Source organism: Pipra filicauda, unplaced genomic scaffold, assembly GCF_003945595.2.
Source record: "Pipra filicauda isolate LSUMZ 115617 unplaced genomic scaffold, ASM394559v2 scaffold51_size4534324_pilon, whole genome shotgun sequence".
Taxonomy (NCBI): domain Eukaryota; kingdom Metazoa; phylum Chordata; class Aves; order Passeriformes; family Pipridae; genus Pipra; species Pipra filicauda.
The window spans coordinates 3,433,761-3,451,307 of record NW_024104665.1 but is presented as its reverse complement, the minus strand read 5'-3'; the positions used below and the strand labels follow the sequence as shown (position 1 = coordinate 3,451,307).

The following is a 17,547-nucleotide window of genomic DNA, read 5'->3' as shown; positions in this document are numbered from 1 at the left end:
GTGAGATATGGCTTTCTATTTTTGTGTTGTAATCTAAAACATTAGGCAACAGCCAACTGAATAATATGTAGCATTTATTAACATATTTTTCACATCAGCTAATCAAGCACTTCAGGAGCACCAATGCACTCGTTGACAAATTTACTGTCATTTTTTAACAAGAATGCACAGCTGTGCAAATGGTCACAAGTAACAGTTTTCTGCCTACTTCCAAATGCCATCTCCTTTTAGGTGAACAAAACTCTCTTCAGGAATCTGTCCTCCCTGTGGCCAGTGACTGGTGTGTCCTGCTTCAGTTGGAAGTTTGAATGGTTTTTGTCATGAAGGGATGCACAGTATTCCTTCTGCTGCATGGCACAGGAAAGGATGAATGATGCTCTTGGCACCATGGAGGTTGTGCAGTGGCACCAAGACTTCCAGATTCCACAGGGCCCTCCTGGAGGTAAGTGGGATAGTGCCTGCAGACCCAATAGTGTTGCCATGGCATGTTCCAATGGAAGAGACCGTCACCAGAGCAGGAATCACCCCCTCCTTTTCCCCTCTATTCCCTTTGGTTGTAGCTTTTTGGTTTAAATCAAGAGACTGCAAGCAATATGCCTGCACAGAGATCACCAATCAATTAACCATTCAGCACTACCCCCTCATCCCCCCCCTCTGCCGGCCCTGCTCAAAGCTTGCACTGGAAATGGGAACAATCACTACGGAGTTTGAGTGAGTCCTGATCAAAACCGTGTACTTGCTGTAGGGAAAGCATTATGTTGGAACTGTCTAGTGCCCTGGATAAGACACCTGATGAAGTTGTTTGTCTCAGGATGCCAACCACAGCTTCTCCTTCCAGCTTGCCACTGGGGAGAGTTTTTTCCTTGTGTCCCCTCCCCTCTCCCCCTTCCTTTTTTTCCTCTGTCATCGTTGATATGTGCCATCAACTATGGAGCCCGCTACTAAATTTTCATTATATGAATTTGCCTCAACATCATTTCTGCAATACACTGATTCAATCATACCTACTCTCTCAGCAACTTAGAAATATTAAACACCGCTTTTTGGCCAGAAACTGAAAGGAAATAGTAAGATTTTGGTCCAGCAGATGACATCCATTTGTATATAGAAACACTTGAATGAAAGACAGTAGGCAGCAAGATGTCACTTGGCTGGGACAATGGATCTGAGTCACTGAAGTAAAAAAAGTCTCAGCCAAAACTAGGGGCAATGCAGGCTGAGGTTCAAGTGTCCAAAATGCTATTCTCCGTTCAACATTCACGCATTCAGCCTAGCCTTACAAACTTTGCCATGCTTGTTTTCAGCAGCTCCACTGCTATTGCAGAACTTCTCAAGGCATATAGCATTGGGGTAGCCTTCAGCAATGAAAGTAATAAGTGTGCCTGAGTTGTTTTCTTTACTTAATGCAGTTTTCATAATTGCAGATATAGTTATCCAATGACTTCCGAAAAGATTAACGCTGTTACATGACTAACAACTTGCCACAGTACATAGTATATTCTAAAACCAGAAAAGACATGTTCTACCATGTAGTTGCAGGTCTGAGATATCAAGAAATACTTTTCATCACCACAAATAAGAGTTGGGAGACTAGAGTCCAAATTACACCAGTCAACAAAAGTTTTTCCACTAACTCACAGTGTGGCAAAGTCAATGAGCCAATGGCTCATTTTTTGTCATATCTTCTAAGCAGTGGAAAATTTATGTGCAATTCCTTATATTCTATATAGATTTTAAAATACATAGTTAACAGTCTCTTTCTTCTTAGATATAGGAACAACTATTACACAAAATGGCACACAAGAAATGTTGTTTTATGATATTTGAAAACATTATATATATCTGGGATTTATAGTCTTTTCCTTTGAAACTGATTATGGCTGATCAGTGGCTGAGGATGGCAAGTAAAACCAGAGACCTAACACTCTGAGACCTAAAAAACATTAGTCCCAAAAGCTACTAAAGTTACTAGGTGCTTGGACAGGCCACATCCCCTCTGAAATCAAAGGTAATTTTGTAAACATCTGTCACTGGAGATTGAGAGATTCTATTCTTCAGCTCTTCCCTTCTTTCCCTGTGCAGGCTGAGGGGAGGAAGCAGAGTGTTACAAATCACTGTCAATTCATAAAAACAAAAGTGTTGCTCCCCAGTATCTACTTAGTATTCAAGTTAACTCACCAGTTTGGGAGGCAATAATGCAACCTGAAACGTATAATAAAAGTGTAAAACACACAAAAAATTGTTGGCATCCATTTATTAGCTTGCCCTACTCACCTGACTGGATTCAGAGTTGCAGAAGGTGAAATCCCATGGCACAGTGCACTTGCAGAACACTTCCTTTATTTATAGCAGATTTCACACTTGGCTACCTTATCTCCATTGACAGAATTCCTGCTTGCCCATAACAAGCCACTTCAGGCATATCAAGACCCGAGCCTATATTTAATAGTGAAAGGGTATTTTTGTAACTTTGATCTCACATAGGAAGTCTTGGTGGTACTTTGACCAGTGATTTCTCTATTACAGTATCCAGTCCACTTCCAGTCCTTGATACATTTCAGGAACCACTTGCAAAGAAAATCAACCACCATCATTTATTGTGCAATCAAAATTTTCCTTTGGATTATAAAAACAGATGCTATAGAGTGTTCCTTCTGCATAAAGCCCCCATTTTAGGTTCTCATCTCAATTCTTGCTAGTGTTAAAGCATCTGTATGACAATAAGGCTTTTTAAGTCTCCAGAGCTCTTGGTAATCATTCCAGGACTGTCTTTACTGTCTTTAAATTAAGACAGCTAAAATGATTTTAGTGTGACTCCCCACAGGGCTTTTTGATAGAAGATTGGCCAAGCTCCAACGCCAAATTATGAATATGTGTTCATAATGCACAGACGCAGAATCAAAGCTACATATTTGAGCCACAAACAGAAAGCAAAGCTTCGATGGGATTAGGCATCCCAAAATACTTGTGTGGTGACTGTCAGAGACATTCAGCTAATTGCTTCCTGCACCTTACTGTTGTGCTTCCTTTCAAGTGAAAGCTTCCATTCTGGAATTAGAACCGAAAGTCAATACCTGAAGTCTTGCAAGTAATTTTGGACTCAGCATCTTCCCTAAATGGAACTTGTGCAAAGCATGCTTATGATCTGTTATGGCTAAAATACCTCTTAGAAATTTAATTTTTTTCTTTTAATGGCCTTATAAGTGGTGCCATCAGCTCAAACCAGATATACCCACTGCTAACATCAAGCCTCTACTCTGCCTCCCCCTTGTGAAATATTGACAATTGCGGAGTCTACTGAATGTTTTTTTACCAAGTATTTTTATCTCAAATTGCAGATCATCAACAGTTACTCCTAAAGAAATCTTGAAAGCTAGGAGGGGAACCTTCTGCTCTTGAGCAATGTCAAAAGAAAAGTTTGCATATATCTAAAAAAAAAGGAGTTAATGGCAAGGAATGTTGTGCCACCTATGTCAAGCTAGACCACTGAAGCCCTTATTTCATCATTACAGTTTATAATTTATTTCAGAGAAGGATCCTTTCTCATTTATTCCAGTTTATGCTTATGCTGGAAACGTATTCGAGGTATATGTAGAATTTTTCTATTAACCTGGCACAAAACTATGACCTCATCTCCCAGGAATTTAATACTGGAACTTAAATGTAGGACCCTGATTGTAATCAGGGAAGTTACATCGGGTGGAGCGGAAACAACATGGTAAGGAATCAGCCTGGAAAGTTTACTGGATACCCCATCTGTTACTTTTTTACTACATTGTGGAACAGTAGTGAATGCAGTAAGAATTAAATAAAGCTCTTCTATTTACAAGTTATGTGAACTCAGTTTTAGTGGAAAGGAAAAAACAGAGTGAAGTTTGGGGTTTCTAGTAGTCCTGGTTCTCTGCTCATTCTGTATGTCCTGTATGTGAAAATGTGGAGGTGCAGCCCACCTCCTTTTAAAGGGCCCCATGCAGGAGCAGCCAGCTTGGATCTCATACAAAGAGGGTGTTTCATATGCTGTGGTGTTAACTGCAAAGCAAATTTTTATTACACTCTTTGTTTCACTAAGCCCGTGCTTTGTTCATAGAGTGGTCAATAAAACTCCTCCACCAAAACAAAAAACCTAGCAGTTTTCTCAATATCTCCATGGTCAATATAACTAAATTTTAAGTAAAAGCTTCTCTTATCACCTCAGCTAGCTTGCTTACATATAATAAGCACTGCTGAGTAGTACATCTGGTTAATGATTATCTTTTACATATTGATATTAGTACCTGAAGTGGGAACAGCTCATTTCCTGAATATGATTACCATTTTGAAATCTTATGCACAGGGGAAAAAAACCAATTCTATAAATTAAACAAGAAGTTCTGAGAACTTATATCCCCCAGTTCACATCCAGATACTAATGCATCTCATTTACTTTGTTGCTATTCCCTTGAGTTATCTGTGTCATGCAGACCAGTCTTGCATGTCATGTTAACTATCCACTGAAAAAAGCTAGAAGTGTACTTGTAACAGTGCCCTAAGCTAGCATACAAGGCAGGTAGAAGAACATAAAAAATTCATCACTGTTACATTTCAAGTTCCTGGGATATTTTAATTCCAATAGGACAGAACCCATGTCAGCTAAAGATGGAGCTATAATTAAACTGATATGGCATTCACAATTGCCTCGAAACCCGCTGTAGTTGTCATATGTTTCTTTTCCCCATCTTTAAACTATATGGAAATCAATTATCTCAACAAACCAGCTGTAAGGACTGTATGCCAACCACTTACACTTGAAGTGAATAAATTATTTGAAATTCATTATTGATGTGAACAACTCTCCAAGACTTAAAGCACCAGTCCATTTTCTGTGCTGAGATTCACATGGAATTTTAACAAGTTCAGCACTATCCTCCGTCATAAATTCGTACAGCAAACTGTTATGCAAATAGCTAGAGTTCAGGGATTGGCGAGCTGTGCACAGAAAATTATGCTTCGGATGACAAAGTGCCCGTGAGTTAATGGTTCTTTACATTTAGTGACAAATTTGCTCCTGATTTACCCCAGAGTGACAGACACAGGGTAAAAGGGGGACATCAGAGACTGAAAATACCATTTGTGTGTCAAGGATGTTAGCAACCTGGAGTGGTGATAGGCACTGGTGTCTACAGGATATGAAATTGAGTTGATGTGATGTCATTTTGGCTCTACTGTAACCTGGTTATCTCTTGCCAAGACTTCATGTATGATTAGTCAGCTCGGAGAGGACAGCAAGCCTTATCAGGCACACTTCCTGACATTCCTGTCAACTTAAGAAATGTGGTTAAGGAATTTAAGATGAGGTGTCACATCTTCATATCAAATCCCATTGAATCACCACCTACAAGTTTGAAGATTCCTTCTAAAAATATTAATGAAAAGGAAAAATGAAGTTTGGGCTGGATTTGACCTTGTAATGCGCTTTGCATACTACCCCTCCAAGGTAGTGTCTTTATTATGCAGAAAATAATTGTGGAAAAATAATATTAATACTAATGCAAAGGAGTATTCTGAGTTAGCTGACTTCTAGTCTATAGAATAAGGCAACCTTATATGTGCCTGAGCAATTGCAAAAGAAACTCCTTGTGTAAAAAGCTTGCCATCCCATATATTTAACAAGGACTGTATTTGGAATGGTTAATAGACACATGAAAATACTAAGCATAATAATATTTTTTCATCTTTTCAAAGGAAAATTTTGTACATTGTAACAGTCACACTGTATACAGACTCTTTCAAGTTTCTTTTCAAAAGCAAGTTAGCAGCATGCTATTTTCATGCCATTACATTTGTCCAACTGCACAATTTGTATTAATAGAGGCAGTTGTATTCTCTTCCTTGCAGTGGGGCTGAAAGTCAAAATTCATTGCTAAATCAAAAAGATTCCTTATATGCTGCAGACCAAAACAGCGCATAAACAAGGCACACTAAAGGGTCTGTCTATAGACCACCATCTGGAAGACTGAACATGCATAAGTTTTTCAGCCATTGCCAAGTTATTCTTCCAAGTATTTTAGGGCCTGGTAAAGTCCAAAGAGCCTTCTCAGGCAGCATACAACTGCTTCACAACCCTTAAAGAGAATTTTACACAGTCACAAATCCTGACACATAAGGTACACATTCCTTCAATAACAGTTTTTATGGTTAATAATTTTAAATATATCTGCACTGAATAAACAGCCCCCGAAATCTAATTCCACATGGCACAAGCATTCATGTCTCCTTCATTTAGAGATGATCCTGGTGCTTTTAATGTAGGTTCAGAAGACACGTATACTGTGTAAGCACATCTGAGAACAGATACAGAAGACTGTAACTGGCTGCACGAGCCCTGTTAAAAGGAACATTAAGCTATAATTACATGATAACCTTTGCTCTTTCTGTTACTGAGCAGAGCAACAATAAACTTATTTTTATACTTTGCCTTATTGATTTTGTTAATTTCAGTTTTCACCATTTGGCTAAATAGTCCTACAAGGGCTTTTTGCTTTTCCAGAACAAGTTTGTGACATTTGAGAATGTGTACCCTGAATTCTTGTTTCCGAATTTAAATGTGCTGCTTGTCTAATCTTAATAAGGCACAAACAAGAAGAATAAGTGGGAACACTTTGAACAGAGCAAATGACTTAGACCTTTAACTATGTCCCTTTTCTCATGACAATAAAAATGCTAAAGCAAGAGCATCTGTGACCTGTATGCTCCGCAAGCTAAGCCCTTGAGGTTCAGAAATGTCCTCTGTTTGCCTTGAAGAACCAGAAGAATTTCCATTCAAGAAAAAAATGGTAAGTTGTAAATCTTTTTGTGCACAACAAGCACAAGGGCAGATCACCTCCTCTTTACCGAACTCTTATGACTATTTCAGAGTAGACAAACATAAAAGAAGAAATGGTTTAACACCTCAATTTTTTTAATTTGAATTATAGAAACATTTGGTGATTCAGAGAGAAGACATTTATTGCTAATGTACAGACTTCAATCTGAAACTATATAAAACTTTAATTGACTTTAAAGATTACGAATCATATTCTGAAAGGCTTCTCCTGTGGAACAATAATTTAATTGTGTAGGTCTCTCAGTCTATAAGCAAGCATGAGAAGAGAGCAATCAATTAACTCTTTAGAGTAGAGCACTGCTTCCAAATTCTTCTAGCTAAACATTTTGTGGATAGACATCTACCTCTTTAGATGTTGGATACTTATGTGTTAATATCATCCTTGAAAGTGATACTCAGCTACAACCTCTACAATTCCTTGTCACCTACAACATTCATATTTCTGTCAGAGAAATGGATGTGCACAAGACCATTAACTGTAAAAGTTTGCACTCCCACAGGCCCTGGGATAAGATTGGGAAAAAAGAGTGTTCTCACTTCTTTTACCAGTAGGACTCTAAGCGTGTTTACCACTAGGACTCTAAGGACACCTACAGTTGTCAAGGTACACTATCCCACACATATCTCAAAACCAGCCACTATTGTAAAATAACCATGCATCACCCAGCTATGGGTATGTGCTGTGTGGGCATAACTCCCAGATTTTCATGTCTAATTAAGTGATTAAAGCAATAGATGCTTGGTTGTTAAATAATGATGATCTCTCTTTCTTAAATTGTCCCACAGAAGAAGAAATTAAGAGTGTGGGAAGAGATAGAAGTTTTTTCTGAAGTTTTTTGTGTGACAGAAGAAAGGAAAAAGTGTATTAGGACAGTATATAGGACACCGATTAAGACATGGAAGGTGATGAACACGGGAAATAAAAGTTTCATAGTAGTGGAACCTCAGCTCAGGTTAGGATCGAGGTCACCATAATGTTAGTGCCTAAATAGTTGACGCTGGAGGAGATAGGCAACCCCAAACAGCAGAGCCTCTCCTAGAATGAGAATTATCCAAGACCAGAGGAAGGGATTCTCTCCCATGGATTGACTATTTTTCTCCTTTGACAATGGAGCATGTTGAAAGGTGTCAGGACAAACTATTACCCTCTGACTTCTTGCTCTAAGATTTGAAGGGTAATTTTTGTATCTGAACATCTGGCTTGGGCTTATCTTTAACTCTTAAAACAAGACCACTCATTAGAATGGAAATTATATTTCTTAATATTTGCATTTTTAAAAGTACATTTACAGAATAAAGTAGCTGATGATCAGTGCATGATGCAAAGCCAGTCCGTAGCACTTAGGTTTGCAGGAAACAACATTAAGAGCTTATATAGACCCTAGTCTTACTCTTGTTGAGGTCATGAAAGTTTTATTATGGGAGTCAATGAAAAGAAGCTCAGGCCCAGACACTGTAGCCATGGAGTCCTTGCCACTGTCTCAAGGGAAGAGACAGTTGCCTTGCAGCACTTTTAACATTGCTCTCTTTTCATAATTTATTTGCCTTTATCACTGAACATTTTGATTTCTATTTCACCCCCCAAATCATCCTAAAATAGCTTTCTTTTCTACCATTAGCCCCAGTGATTGCTTACGCACCTTGCTATGTCTTCAAGCAGCATTCAAGTCCCAGTAAATAAACAAACAAGCAAACAGCTACAGAAATAACAGATAATTAAATAGGACACACCAACTTGATCTGGAACTGGAACAGGTCGGAGCTTAATTGTAGTCAATGGGAAGTGTCATGATAGAAAATAGAAGAGCCCTTGCTCCAACTTATTTTTTTTGATGGTCAGGGACAAAGAAAATAATTTGACCTCATTTCCAACATACTTGCTCTTCATAATAACGAGTCAAATATGAGTGTTCACATTACATTTCACTGAGGTAAGATTAGAATGAGGCGTCAGGAGTGGGGGCCTTCTACATGAGACAGATGAAAACAAGCAAGCTGGAGGAAGAATGGAAATCACTGGAAAGTTTATGCAGATAGGGAAAGAGAGAGGGAGGGAGGGAGAAGCTGAAATGGAATTCTAAAATATGCACATAGCATCTATTTGGGCCAGGGACACATACTGGAATATGACTTTCTAAATACGCAGCTTTCCCATTACTTGAATTATTTTAATTGACAATTATCCCTTTTGAAAATGGGCTGGAGTGCCATAGGTCTTTACCGAAGAAGAAAAATAAGTTATTATACACTTCATAGTCATAAGCTACCCTGCAAATCCCTGTAATTAAATAAAGGGCTTTGTAGACTCCAAAAGCTTTGTCATTCTAACTCCTGCTCTTTTTTCTGGCAAAGGACATTTTTTTTTTTTCCACAGATAGGAAAAAAAAAAACCTCAGGGTCCTGGCCAGATTTTATTATGCTGTTATCCATTCCTGACTCCTGATTTTCTTGAACAAGGTCTTTCAAGGGAGTTTACACCCAACCTATACCCTCCAGCAATGTCGTCATCATGTGTGTGTCCTGTAAAACACACTAGTTTTTCCTAAACACAGTCTAGTTCTGCTATTTTTGCTGGGCCTTTGACAATGTGTCATCTTTGAAATGTCATTGCATTAACCTTTTGCTGTGTTTGGGGTGCCAGTGTCAACTTCAGGCGCCTCTGAAAGGATGTGCATTTGATTGGCAAAGACAGGATGATTGACACCAGGCCAGTATTCTGTCAAAGCTCAAGCGTATCATTGCGTGGCAAAGCTATTCTGCTCAATGCCACCCATCCCCAGCATATATATGCCATGTTGGTGCATTTCAACCCACTGTCAAAGGCAGCTAACAACTGGTACTGGTGATGTACGATAAAAAGCAAACCTAGTAACCAGTGACAGAAAAGTCTTTACTTAAGATGGTAAAAAACCACATTTTAATTCTATCTCTCTGCCTGTCTCTCTATATTTACACGTACATGCATGCTCCCAGCTAGTTGATTCTTCAGTACATAACTGTAAGCTTTCAATAATTAATACGTAAGGCCTGATTGTTCAGTCTTTATTTTCTTTTATCTGGGAAGTAAATGGGAGTTTTCCTAGATACCAGTCCTGTAGATTAGGTCTAATTATCAGCAACTCTGAATTGGATACCTGCAAAGTTTTAACATGTTCTAGCTTGTCAGTCTTACGTTTAACTTTCTGCTTTAAAACTGAAGATATGGCTGAGAATAATTAAGAAAATGTTTAAAGAGGAGGATAATTATTCAAGTAATTTGTCTTTTAAAATTAACAATGTGCTCTTATCTGTTGGCCTAAAAACCTTTGTGAAATTTTTGTACTAATAAAAGAAGTCATTCTATCACCTTCTTAAGTGAGAGGGTTCATTTGCATTCACTGATCATCTCATTACATTTTGCCTGTAGTCCTTCCTGCAATTTCAGTTGGATATGCTGTTCTCCTCTCTTAACACCTTGGGTGGCAGGCTGTGGCATGAAAAATGTGGTGCTTCTCAGTTGTACCCGACAACCAGTGAAAGAGTGTTTCCTTTCCGAATATGTGAACCAATGATGAAAAATCTATGGATTCCTGATTTTATGCCTTATAACTCAGTGTATTTTTAGAAGATGTGAGGTTATAGAAGCATCCCAGCTTTAGCTTTTAGCGTGTGTATTCATTTCCAATGAGAAGGAGTCTTCTACTGCTAACACTGGCTGTGGTTTTTTCCTTCTTTTAGAAGAAAAAAACTGTTTAAGGAAATTTCTTATAGGAATAAATTGATTTGTGGAGAAAATGTCAGGAATTCTTACAAGGTAGCAGTGAAGACATGAGTGAAGATTATCCACTTATGTCAAACACTGTTGCTATCAGGATACGTACTTTTCTTTATTCTTTCTTCTATTCTACCTCTGGATACCTTCTGCTCATGTTGTCTCCTGGCAGTTCTCAGACACAGTTACCATCACCTTCCTTCCCCCAGTTTTCTGTTGACTTTCCATTGTATACTTCCTATCCATAGGCTCATCTCTTAAATACAGCCTCCAACTAAAAATTCGTATTCCCACTACTTGGTAAAATTTTATCAAAGGGTATTAAACGACTGCATCAACTTCTGCTTTAAGTCATTGCCTATGATACCATATTGAGATGTTTATGAATTTGCTTAATCTCACGGAACTGTTTTCAATAAACTCTTTGCTGAGCTTTTCTCATCATGCCCTTCATGTATTCTTGGAGAGCTTCAGACATTCTCCCCACCACAAAGTCATATTTCTGTTTGGTTTTATGATGTTATTATTAATTAGTTCTTTCCTTCTCTCTCTCTTTAGCATGGTCTTTTTCCTGCAGCCACACGTGTATTAAACCTCACTTCAGTGGCAATGGCTCAGAAATTTATCTCTGCTAAGTGCCATCCTGTCTTATCTTCATCCACAAAATCCTGTATCTTAGCCTGTCTCCAAAAAAAAACAAGCCCCTCAGATTTCCTTAAACATTTTTGACCTCTTCCACACTACCTGTGCCACCATTTTCACTGACATTGAGAATTATAATATGAGGACTGTCTTTGACTTCTCTCTGATCACACATCCAAGCTGTGTTACAATTCTGCCACATCTGTTTGCAGATCATATCTAAAATCTCTGTTCTCGACAAAATTTCACAACTGAGGAAGCTGGGCCTTTTCAGTCTCAAGGAGGGGGGACTGAGAGGAGACCTCAGCAATGTCTATAAGTATCCAAAGGGAGGATGCCTAGAGGATGGAGCCAGGCTCTCCTTGGTGGTGCCAAGCCACAGGACGAGGCAACAGGCAGAAACTGAACATGAGGAAGAACTTTACTGCATGGGCGACTGCGCACTGGAAGAGATTACCAAGGTAGGTTGTGGTGTCTCTATCTCTGAAAACATTCAAGAACCATCTGGACACAATTCTGTGCAATGTGCTCTAGGATGACCCTGCATGAGCAGGAAGGCTGGACCATATGACCTCACCGGTCGTTCTTTTCAGCCTTAACTGTTCTGTGATTCTGCTCTGTGATCAAAAACACCTGTGATTCTGAACCATCACCTGCTTTGACACCCACTGCACCCATCCTCTTCCTCTTCGGTTCTCCTCACATTCAAACCACTACTTCTGCATCACAGGGCAAATTGTTCTCACAGTTTGGAGTCTCTGTTTTAAATCTCTTTGCCAAAGTCCTCCTTACTCCATATCAAATTCCAGTTGTTCCAGTCTTTGCTGTCAGAGCCCAACTGATGCCTTAATTATCCATCCTAATTTCTTTGCATTGCCCACACTGTACCCTATTGGTTGCCAACTGCCATTGCCTCCTCTGCTTTTAATATTGCCTCTGTGCATGCAGTGGATGCCTGAAATGCTGTTCAGAGTCAATACCCACTTCTACTTTGAGCACCAAAGCAAATAACGATTTGTGGCATGGTTATTTGATACCCAGGGATAGTCTATTTACATACTGATAGATGACTAATTGCTTTCATACTTACTGGCAATAGTTCTGTTTTACCTTTTCTCATCTCTCTATTTTACCTGCTCAAAATATCTCTTCCTTGTGAAAGGGCCTCTGTAGACCTGTAACTTCAGAAAGCATTTTGTAAATTTGCAGTAACTTTGTAATACTGTATTATTAGGTAATTAAACTATAAGTATGCATCATAATTTATCATGCTTTTAATATATTCCTACATTTTCATCCCATCCAAAAGTTTTTCTGAAGTATTTTGCCTTAAATAATTACTTTATGGTTTAAAATATTTATTTAAAAAAACAACATGAATAGATAAAAAATGTTTGTGGTTATACTTACTAAAGATCTATAGGCTTATTATTACAGAAATTACAGTCACTACTCTCATTTGTATATAGTAATTATTAATAGCATAAATACAGATTTTGTCAAAATTTTTCTGTGCAGAGAGCACAGATCATTCAAAAACCTACAGAAAAGTGTTTGCACTGAAATAAAAATTTTTAGTGAACGCTGGAGAGAAACTCTAATTCACTTTACTGTTCACAGCAACTGCATGATGTTTAATTCACATTTAATGGTGTTTAGAGATATTGATTGAGCATGGCCTTACTGTTTAACAGTGGCATCTCTGAAAGCAACTGTTTTCTGATGTGTCGAGCCTGCAGTTCTGACACAGAACATATTCAGTTGTTGTTCCACTGATTCAGGTAATTTGGAAGCAGCTAGTATGAGCAATGAAGTGGGTAGTGGGAAGGATAATCTCTAGGTCTAACAGCTTATCACTGCTAGATAATTTTTCAGGATTCAAACAGTCTGTCACATTCCAACTAAGAAGCTACTTGCTTTTACAATGCCATTCATAAGAGTGTATTGCTGTGCTGATGGTAAAATACACACACAGATGATTAAGGACTGATATCTATGTATAGGTCAAGATATCATCTGTTGAGGCACTAATAATGATGAGCTCTGTGATAATATGACAGACTCAAGATATCTGCAAAGACTTCCTGGAAAAGAAATGCAGTGTGGATGCAGTGGCTCTAAGGAGATCTCAGATAGCCTGTGATTCAAGAGCAGAAGGTCTGTGCCTCTTAGGCATGGCTGTGTAGGGAGCCAAGGATGTGCTTCCCAGAGCAATAGCAGGGGCAGCAGAGTTTTTGTGAGGGGTTTGGTGGGTTCCTGCTGCTAGGTCTATTATTACTCACATTTTAGGGAGCCCATAGGACCTTCAAGTTCTCTTATTGTTATTTAAACACAACTAACAAAAGCAGTTCCTCCTTTTTCCCCTTCCTACTTACTATATATCTGACTGAGGAACAGTACAGAGTGCTTATACATGTTCATCCTAAAATTGATTTTTTTCAAGATCCACAATAATTGAAGCTGATGGAAGGTGCATTTTGTGTTCTAGAACGTGATAAAATGGCTTAAAAATTTCACCTGGTGAATAATAAAAAATACTCTGTGTTTTAGTGTGTTTTCACTTTCTCGTGTTTAATTGTGTCATAGAAAAAAGCAGCCTTCATGCTATTCCAGAAGAGATTTTCATATACAGTTCTGTATAAAGTTGCTTAAAACATAATGTTTCACAACATGGAAAACACTTGCTTTATCAATCACATGAACCAAATCCACCTTCAAAAGGTTTAACATGTCTGAATAGTTCCTTGTCGTGCTTTAGACTAACATTTATACTATCAGGAATCAAGATATGAAGAAGTTTAAATTAAAGTGTAAATCACAATATACTCAGGTAGTTAAATGGCATCCCTAAATTAATATCAGCCTTCACATACCAGCTGCTCTGGAACTCTACCACTCACTGAGTGATGCACTGTTTGCTGCTCCTTGGGCAATTCTTAACAGCCAGTTCCAGAAAGAAGAGGAGCAGAAGATGCTTGAGAAGTCAGAAGTGAAAGTTGAATATTGCAACATAAACTTGGTTCTTTTTTGTGGGGGGCTTTTTTGCTTTCTTTTTGTAGGATAGATGTCTCCATTCTGAATTGTCTCTATCGTACTTCAAAGTAAATCACATTTACTTCTGGCATTCATTCACTGTAGGCTTGTTGCCTGACTGTCGCCCACCTCGTGGCACACCTTTGTAGAATGACACTCCTTGAATATATTGCAACCTTGTCATTTGTGTTAAAAACTCTTCGTCTAATCCTCTTTTCTCCATACCTCACTTTCCTCATCCCCCTATGTTTTCTGCCTTCTTCTAAACATGTATGGACTTGCTGTCCCATGCATATACTGTGTTGCACTCTGCTCACCACACCAGTCTCAGACTTTGGATTGCTGCTGTTGGTTTCTCTAGTTCCTACCTGCCTGTTTCTCAATCCTGTTACTGAGACTCCACATGCCATCCATACACCCATCATCCGTCCACCTGTCCCATGCTAATATCCCGCTTTCCCTGCCACCCCACAGAAAGCAATGGGTGTCCTTAGCTGCAGTTACAGTTTCCTCCACGGAGCCTTCCTATTCTGTGTGGCAACTCAACCCCCACCTCCTCCCACAGCCCCTTGGCGTTTGGCACTCAGCTGCAGCTCAGGTTACTGCATATTTCCCAGCAGGGAATTAAGTTCTTCAGAGGCAACTGCAATTGCACATGCCAAATTTTTTTCACGCTAATAGAGTGCTCTCTCTATATGTTTGATCTTCATCAGATAGGACTATAAATACCTGAAATACTGGACAAACTTGTGTGACCATTTTTGGATTACATAGTCTACAGGATTAGACTTCTTGCAAGATTTCCGGAACTTCCTGGTTGGCTGAGTGAAAATATTTTTAAAATAACATCTTACAGTTTTGCAGTGTTTCTATTTCCTCAATTGGTCAAAAACAGGAAATGCAGAAGCATGTGAATCTCAGACTTTACTGAACTTCAGAAAACAAGGTTCAGAGAGCGAGCACTTTAAAAAATAAAGGACCAGATTAGAAGCCAGTTTCTATTTTCACCTAAACCAGTTCACCCTGTAACCTGGTGAGTGAATATCCTGACATGCAATTATTTGTTTTTTTCTCTCTCTACTAGCGCAAAACATTTGGATAGTCCAGTTTTAATTTATTTCCATTTACAATGTTACCTAAGGACATTTCTTATCTGAGAAAAGCATTACCATTTGAAAGAACATTTTCTCTCTTTTAATAGCTGCCCGTTCAGTGCTAGTTACCTCATTGCATATATAAAGTTAGGACTGTTTTTTCTCATGACTATCACTGTACACTGATCAACACTGGGTGTCATCTGCCATTTTACTGTCACTTCCAGAGCTCTAAAAAATGAGCACCTAACCTTTACCTTATCATTTATTCCTCTGAATATCTATTCTGCAAGTCTAAAAGTTAACTCTTTCCCCTCATCATACTACAAGCTCAAGCATAATTCATCCGTGGAAGAAATTTGCTCACAATATTTTATGCTATTTTCCAATTAACCTATAGAACTTTATTGTTTTTAAGTTTTAGAATTAGTTCTTCACTACTTCTCACTTTAAAATTTTATAGCTTACATTCCAGAGAACATGACTAAGGATATACCCAACCCTCCTCTCCTGCTGCCCTTTCTGATATAGGATCCAGCCTTGGTAAGTTGTGCAATGGGGACAGAGCAAAACAAGGATTAAAAAAAAAGCTTGACAGCTGCAGTGCACATTTATGTTTTTGTGGTTAGTCCAATTTCACCTTCTTCAAACCAGAAAATATTTAGAATCCAAAACTGTTTGTGCTAATTTTCTGAGGCCTGGTTCAGAAATCACCTGTTCTGTCCCTCACCTGCTACAGAAAAGGAAAGCTATCAAGACTGTGTACAAAGCTCAGCTATAGGTTTAATGGCATTTGAACAGGTCGATGTTCCCTTGTCACTTTTCCTGAAGTTGATTGGGTACCGGTTGTTGTTGTTTAGCACCAGTTGAAGACGACTGGTACACCAGTTCACACAGTGCAAGCTGAGAACATTGCTTTCTGGATGTACTTTCTCACCTTAGAACAACTGGCAACTCTGTGACTTCTGCGTCTAAGGTGGCACCTCTGTGTTTGAATAGCTTTCATGGGCTGTTTGTCTGTGGATTTGTCCAGATGTCTTTGAATCCATGTGAACATCCACAATATGCTGTAGCAATGGGTAAGAGCAGTTTATGAACCGAGAGGAAAAAGAGTATCATTTTGCTTTCTTTGTGCTCCCATTTAATTATATAATATGTTCCATGTAACTGTTGCACTATGAAAAACCTTGAAAATGCTCTACACCATTTGTGACTTTAAACATTTCCATCACATCCCACTTAGTTATCTCCTCCTAGACTGAGATATTCCAATCTATTCCCAGTTGCTCAAGCAGAAGTCTTAAATCTCCTTCCCTTCCCTTCCCTTCCCTTCCCTTCCCTTCCCTTCCCTTCCCTTCCCTTCCCTTCCCTTCCCTTCCCTTCCCTTCCCTTCCCTTCCCTTCCGTTCCCTTCCCTTCCCTTCCCTTCCCTTCCCTTCCCTTCCCTTCCCTTCCCTTCCCTTCCCTTCCCTTCCCTTCCCTGCCCTTCCCTTCCCTTCCCTTCCCTTCCCTCCCCTTCCCTTCCCTTCCCTTCCCTTCCCTTCCCTTCCCTTCCCTTCCCTTCCCTTCCCTTCCCTTCCCTTCCCTTCCCTTCCCTTCCCTTCCCTTCCCTTCCCTTCCCTTCCCTTCCATTCCCTTCCCTTCCCTTCCCTTCCCTTCCCTTCCCTTCCCTTCCCTTCCCTTCCCTTCCCTTCCCTTCCCTTCCCTTCCCTTCCCTTCCATTCCCTTCCCTACCCTTCCCTTCCCTTCCCTTCCCTTCCCTTCCCTTCCCTTCCCTTCCCTTCCCTTCCCTTCCCTTCCCTTCCCTTCCCTTCCCTTCCCTTCCCTTCCCTCCCTTCCCTTCCCTTCCCTTCCCTTCCCTTCCCTTCCCTTCCCTTCCCTTCCCTTCCCTTCCCTTCCCTTCCCTTCCCTGCCCTTCCCTGCCCTGCCCTTCCCTTCCCTTCCCTTCCCTTCCCTTCCCTTCCCTTCCCTTCCCTTCCCTTCCCTTCCCTTCCCTTCCCTTCCCTTCCCTTCCCTTCCCTTCCCGGCCCTTCCCTTCCCTTCCCTTCCCTTCCCTTCCCTTCCCTTCCCTTCCCTTCCCTTCCCTTCCCTTCCCTTCCCTTCCCTTCCCTTCCCTTCCCTTCCCTTCCCTTCCCTTCCCTTCCCTTCCCTTCCCGTCCCGTCCCT

The 17,547-nt window shown here is 39.7% G+C and overlaps 1 long non-coding RNA gene across 6 annotated transcripts in view; it reads left to right on the top strand.

The window, feature by feature from the left end:
• LOC113989126 overlaps window positions 1–17,547 on the top strand; it is a 63,007-nt gene that overhangs the window by 35,156 nt on the left and 10,304 nt on the right. For 2 of the 6 annotated variants that reach the window (XR_005565700.1, XR_005565699.1), the window contains exons 6-7: window positions 232–442; window positions 15,846–15,925. This is a non-coding gene — a long non-coding RNA (uncharacterized LOC113989126). Of the gene's footprint in view, window positions 1–231; window positions 962–11,467; window positions 12,087–15,845; window positions 15,926–17,547 lie in introns of those variants that run through there. The other 4 variants (XR_005565703.1, XR_005565702.1, XR_005565704.1 and 1 more) reach the window with 4 other exon arrangements.